This window comes from Salvelinus alpinus, chromosome 16, assembly GCF_045679555.1.
Source record: "Salvelinus alpinus chromosome 16, SLU_Salpinus.1, whole genome shotgun sequence".
Taxonomy (NCBI): Eukaryota; Metazoa; Chordata; class Actinopteri; order Salmoniformes; family Salmonidae; genus Salvelinus; species Salvelinus alpinus.
This window is the reverse complement of record NC_092101.1, coordinates 37,370,357-37,377,782: the sequence shown is the minus strand read 5'-3', so window position 1 is coordinate 37,377,782 and position 7,426 is coordinate 37,370,357.

Below are 7,426 nucleotides of genomic sequence, written 5' to 3'. Positions count from 1 at the left end.
TTGTTTCTTGGTTAGTGACTAATTCTATCTCTATTTGGTCGGTTTTGTGCAAGCTACCTATGCTGTGAAAGAAATGTCTGTGCTTTTTTGTATTTGGTGGTGAGCCAACATAAATATACGTGGTGTTTTCGCTGTAAAACATTTAAAAAATCAGACATGTTGGCTGGATTCACAAGATGTTTATCTTTCATTTGCTGTATTGGACTTGTTAATGTGTGAAAGTTAAATATTTCAAAAAAATATTTTTTTAATTTCGCGCGCTGCCTTTTCAGTGGAATGTGGCGGAACCCAGGGGCTAGACAGGCTAAAGTTTGCCAATTTTGTTGTCTTGTTCGTCCATGCACCCGCCCTGTATATACATATCTGACACGATATACTCTACTTTCCTTTCGAGCAAATCTACAGATTGTAGCAGTAAGTTTGTTTTGGTGAGCATTTAGCTACAGTATGTTTTCCTGGATATCATTCAGCTGTTCGTTGACCTCATTTGCATCTTGAAGTTGTTTTCTGTTTTTTTCCTCTAAGGGAAGCCATGGCTTGTTGGGTTCGAGTCGCAGCATCCCTTTAGCCACAGATTGATCCGCTGTTGTATATAACAGACCGCTCACTCTCAATCATGTTTGCTTGTGGATATATTGATCTATCGATTTTAAAGGCTTAATTTAAACTATGTTGCCTGGCTTCTACATATATTTACAGTTTTGACGGTACAAAATGGAGCTACTCCCTCCCAATCCTATCGTTACTCACATGCACCTCCTCCAATTCCACACCTAGTCGAGAACAGGCGTAGAGTTTTAAAATGCGACTATCTTCATCATGATACGCATATAAAATAATATCAGTCTATATTTTCAAAAGCATGAAAGTTATGTGTTGATATTTCACAACATCTGCAGGCTTTTGGAGTTGCCTAGATGTGCAAATCAATAGCAAAAGAGGCCCACACTCTTTAGGCTACATTATAGCATGCTACATTTTGCTGATAAGTGATGGATGAGCAAATGAAAAGATGAGCTGCACCTCCACTTATTTGCCCAGCCAGAGATCAATTAACAGATGTAGATTTAGGGAAACAACATCACATAGATTGATTATCAGACAAGTCACTGGCTTTTGGTCGGGAGTAGCTATAGGCTACTACGCGGGAGAAGAACAAAATAATCCACTAGGCTACATAGCCTAACATGCTAGCAAAAAGTTATCGGTCTTGTTAATAGATGAGCAAACTAATTATCATGAGCGCTCATCTGAACTTAACTAACATTTACCAGCCTAATTGTAACCAAATATCCAAACAGTGATTCAGTGAAAACAGTAATCCGACTTTGATTGATTTATCTAGACGAGTTCCCAAGCTTGACTCAAATCAAAACGGTGCTGAAAGTATCATCTAGACCAGTGTTGACAAACTTTTTATAGTCCCGTACCCTTTCAAATATTCAACCTCCAGCTGTGTACCCCCTCTAGCACCAGGATCAGCGCACTCTCAAATGTTGTTTTTTGACATCATTGTAAGCCTGCTACACATACACTTTACGAAACATTTATTAAACATAAGAATTAGTGTGAATTTTTGTCACAACCCGGCTCGTGGGAAGTGACAAAGAGCTCTTTTAGGACCAGGGCACAAATAATTATATACCAATAATCAATAATTTAGCTCTTTATTTAGCCATCTTACAAATAAAACCTTATTTGTTCATCAGAAATTGTGAATAACTCACCACAAGTTAATGAGAAGGGTGTGCTTGAAAGGATGCACATAACTCTGCAATGTTGGGTTGTATTGGAGAGAGTCTCTGTCTTAAATCATTTTCCACACACAGTCTGTGCCTGTATTTAGTTTTCATGCTAGTGAGGGCCGAAAATCCACTCTCACATAGGTACGTGGTTGCAAAGGGCATCAGTGTCTTGACAGCACGATTTGCCAAGGCAAGAAACTCTGAGTGCAGCCCTAGCCAGAAATCTGGCAGTGGCTTCTGATTCAATTAAATTTTCACAGAACCGCTTGTAGCAATTTCGATGAGGCTCTCTTGTTCAGATATCGGTAAGTGGACTGGAGGCAGGGCATGAAAGGGATAACGAATCCAGTTGTTTGTGTCATCCATTTCGGGAAAGTACCTGCGTAATTGCGCACCCAGCTCACTCAGGTGCTTCGCTATATCACATTTGACATTGTCCGTAAGCTTGAGTTCATTTGCACACAAAAAATCATACAAGGATGGAAAGACTTGTGTGTTGTCCTTGTTAATGCAGACAGAGAAGAGCTCCAACTTCTTAATCATAGCCTCAATTTTGTTCCGCACATTGAAAATAGTTGCGGAGAGTCCCTGTAATCCTAGATTCAGATCATTCAGGTGTGAAAAAACATTACCCAGATAGGCCAGTCGTGTGAGAAACTCGTCATCGTGAAACTCGTCATCACAAGGGAAAATTATGGTCAGTAAAAAAAACTTTAAGCTCTCAATTTAAAAAAATGTGTCAATACTTTGCCCCTTGATAACCAGCGCACTTCTGTATGTTGTAAAAGTGTTGCATGGGCGCTGCCCATATCATTGCATAATGCAGAAAATACACAAGAGTTCAGGGGCCTTGCTTTAACAAAGTTAACCATTTTCACTAGTGTCCACAACGTCTTTCAAGCTGTCAGGCATTCCCTTGGCAGCAAGATCCTTTCGGTGGATGCTGCAGTGTCACCAAGTGGCGTCGGGAGCTTCTGCTTGCATGCGTGTTACCACTCCACTATGTCTCCCTGTTATGGCTTTTGCGCCATCAGTACAGATACCAACACATCTTGACCACCAAAGTCCATTTGATGTCACAAAGCTGTCCTATACTTAAAAAATATCCTCTCGTTGTCCTGGTTTCCAATGGTTTGCAGAAGAGGATATCTTCCTTAATTGACCCCCCATAAACGTAACGGACATATACCAGGAGGTGATCCAGACCCGCCACGTCTGTTGACTCATCCAGCTGTAATGTATATAATTCACTGGCTTGTATGCGAAGCAGTAATTGTTTCAAAACATCTCCTGCCATGTCACTGATGCGTCGTTAAACAGTGTTGTTTGATGAAGGCATTGTCTGTATAGTTTTTTGGGCCTTTTCCCCCAGCATTCTCCCAGCCATATCCGCGGCAGCAGGAAGAATTAAGTCCTCCACAATAGTATGGGGCTTGTCTGTCCTAGCCACTCGGTAGCTCACCATATAAGACGCTTCTAGCCCCTTCTTATTAATGGTATCTGTTGCTTTTATACATGTCTTATTACTCGAAAGTCGTCTTTATTCTCACTCAAAAAACTCCCTTGGCTTATTTTTCAAATTGTCATGTTGCGTTTCTAAATGTCTGCGCAAGAGTGAAGGTTTCCCGCAAGAGAGTAACGGTTGATGTGATTGGATGTTAATTATTTGACTAGGCTGCCTGTATTTGACATTGTGTTGTTATTTCGCTGAACACTAGATGGTTTCATTTTATTTTTGGTAGTGAAACGAGGCTACTCAGGTGAGAAAAAAACCTCACCCAAATGTATATGTGGCGTACCTCCGACGGCATTGCGAGTACCCCTGGGGGTTTGGGAGAACCTGATGTAGACCACACACGGCTATTGCTTTGCATTTATTATAATGGTTGGATGACTTTGAGAGTTAAGCATCAGATACATGCCTTCTATTGCATTAGCCTTTTATTCTAATATTTTTTGTGATATCTATTCCTACAGTAGTTGTGATTAAGAAAACGTGCATGCACAGTGATGGGCGAAGTGCAACCTGGATTCGGGTAGATATAACAAAATAAACTAAAATCTGTTTGGTAAGGTACTGTATGTATTAATTTGTGGATGTTCATCATCCATTTCATAAGGTATCTTACGAATTACAATTTGTATGATGGCTACCTGCTACCCATGCTAAAGTTGTCTGTGATGAAATTCGAACGCGCAATCTTTGGGTTGCTAGCGTTCACGTTATATGACTACCCAACCACCCTCAAAGAAGGTTACTTCATTTTTGCATTAAGGAACCTGCTTTGTTATGTAACCATACCAAATGTAACATATCATACTAATTTACAGTATTTTGGGTTGGTGCAACAGGTGTAAACTCACAAAGTCGGACATTGCTACGACCAACCTAATATTTAAGACCAACCTTTTTTATGTCCAACTGGTGCAACCGGCCCCTGATCACCTGCACACACAGTTTACATTCATAGCAGCCACATACAGCATCATCACTCTGCTCGTTGTATAATTCATACTCACATCTACGATTCCCCGTCTCACCTTTTGACTTTGCTTATGGGCTTCATTGCACAACACAATAGCTGTCTCTGGCCAAGCGAATAAACCTCTCCAAGACAAACCTTCATCCTCTCCAAGCCAAACCTGTAGCTAACTGCTACACAGCCTACATCACTGTCACCATGTTAACTAACGTCTTAGTCAACATAGCTACTAGAACTAACACGTTAGTAAACCCACAATCCAATCCATGTGTACAACCACTCAGTACAGTGTACAGCAAGCAGTCTAACATTTACACCGGCGAGCCCCGTGGCAATACATTTATTAAACCGAAAGCTTACCTTGACTTGGAAGAGTTGCAGTCTTGGATAGCCTTAGCCAGCTAGCTAACATAAATAGCTTTACTCTCTGTTTGTCTCAGGTTGTTGAGTAGGCTAAAATATCTGCATTAGCTGGCTAAGTAATTAAAGAGTAAACTAAGAAGAAGAAAAGAAATACAATGAACTATAGCTATCACTCTCTCGCTCTCTCATTCTCTGCTGCTTCTCCTTCATTTTTGAAGAAATTAATTTGTTCAAAAGTGTCCAACTTTTGTCTTTCTCTCTCTTTACGTCAACTACTCACCACACTTTATGCACTGCAGTGCTAGCTAGCTGTATCTTATGTTTTAGATTAATTCTCTGGTCCTTTGATTGGATGGACAACATGTCAGTTCATGATGCAAGAGCTCTGATAGCTTGGAGGATGTCCTCCGGAAGTCGTCATATTCACTGTTTAAGTCTATGGAAGCAGGTGAGAACCATGAGCCTCCTAGGTTTTGTATTGAAGTCAATGTACCCTGAGGAGGACAGAAAATAACTGTCCTCCGGCTACACTATGGTGCTACCCTAGAGGGTGCTGTTGAGGCTACTTTAGACCCTCATTGGAAAACAGTATTTTAATGACCTATTTGGTGACGTGAATATATTTCATATAGTTTTATCTAAAAAGGATAGCTTTTTCATGTTTCACTAATACTTTTTTCTGAAATTCACTGAGTAGGATGGTCCTCCCCTTCCTCTGAGGAGGAGCCTCCACTGCTGAATGTTATTTTGAATACATGTCTGACAACTGTTTCATTTTGTTGAATGATTTAAACTTTTTTCCATCTAGAAAATTGAAACATCAATTTTCTTCTGCAGTTTATGGTTAGAAAATGTTTTGGAAAATGTAATATGACTTGTTTAAATCCTTTTTAACGGATGCTTTACAGCTCTTTCTTTGGCTCTTTTCATTACTCAATCTTTCTCTCTTGTTCCCTCTGTCTTTCTTTGGCAGATCCCCCTTCCCCATAATTCCTGGCCTACTTTATAATATGTCTCTGTCTGCATTCCAAATGTCACCCTATTCCCTTTATAGTGCGCTACTTTTGACCAGGGCCCATAGGGCTCTGGTCAAAAGTAGCACTATAAAGGCAATAGTGTGTCATTTGGAACACACTATGCACTCTCGCTGCAGCCCTGGTGAGAGACACACACACAAACAAACACACATAAACACGTTATTTAGTGCACATGAAGTCCTACAGCTATGTTTTTCCCCCTTTGTAAATGTACATGGTAAATGCAGTCAGTGCTGACAGGGGATTCTAGGAATAGGAGACATTCCCTGAATGTGTGTTGGTGCATGCGTGTGTGTCTGTGTGTGTCTATGTGTGTGTGTGTGTGTGTGTGTGTGTGTGTGTGTGTGTGTGTGTGTGTGTGTGTGTGTGTGTGTTTGTCTGTTTGTCTGTTTGTGTGTGTGTGTGTGTGTGTGTGTGTGTGTGTGTGTGTGTGTGTGTGTGTGTGTGTGTGTGTGTGTGTGTGTGTGTGTGTGTGTGTGTGTGTGTGTGTGTGTGTGTGTGTGTGTGTGTGTGTGTGTGTGTGTTTGTGTGTGTGTGTGTGTGTGTGTGTGCGCGTGCGTGCGTGTGTGTGTGTGTGTGTGTGTGTGTGTGTGTGTGTGTGTGTGTGTGTGTCTCTGTGTGTGTGTCTGTGTGTGTTTATGTGTGTGGTGTCTGGTGTGTGTGTAATAGATATATGGATGGCATGCTCTAGTGTGTAACAGTGTATGTTATAGTGTATGTTTGTGAAGGTGGGTTGTCATGGTTTAGAGCTCAAGAAGAGGTCAGACAGAGCCTGACATAAAGGTCAGAGTCATGAATGCACAAACACATACACGCAAACAAACAAACACACACACACACACACACACACACACACACACACACACACACACACACACACACACACACACACACACACACACACACACACACACACACACACACACACAGGTTATTATAGTTTTGTGTTTTTATATTTGTTTTTATTTCAGACCTGATTTTTCAGCCCTGATTTGCAAATTTGTATTTAGTTTTACTTGTATACAATATTGATTTTAAGTTTTTATATTGTTTAGTTTCAGTTTTAGTTTTAGTGTTAGGGACAGAAAGCCTGCCAGGTCGCTAAAGATCCACGTCATGAGATGACTTCAAAACTGGCCACTACTGGCAACGATGAACGCTATTACCATCAAATAGGCTTGGGTTTTGCTTGAGCGTGGTTGCTAGGATGTTGTTGCTAGGCACTTGTTTTTTTCAACTTGTTTTTTTACCCATTTCTTCCCAAACCTTAACGCTTAGCTTATCCATTTTGCAATTAATGCCTAAACTTACAGTAAGCCTTCGAAATTTGACGTTTATAGATAAAATGCCATATGGGTTGTATATTTTGTTTTTGTTTTTTGGGATGTCACTTCTGTCCACTGGGTGGCAGTAATACATAAGGTGATGGGTCCGATCATAGGTTAGGTTAGGTTTAAATTATAAAGTCAATGTCAATGTGACTTAAATTTAAAAGGAATAGGGCTGAGACTGGTGCAAAACATATAGTGGTAAGAAACTCTCTCTCGCCCATGTTTACATCAATCCAGTTCTTTTGAACTTTAGTACTACATGTAAGAGGAATCGAGTTAGCTACCTAGCTGATTCTTTTGCTGTTAGCTAGTAATAGCTAGCGATAGTGATGCACATACTAGGCCTATTTGAACCATCGGCATCTCCTCGCAGCATTTAGCCACCAGATTCACTAGCTTGAAAATCCCATTAGATTTTTTTATTATGTTTGCTATAATAACCTTGACACACACACGCACACACACAC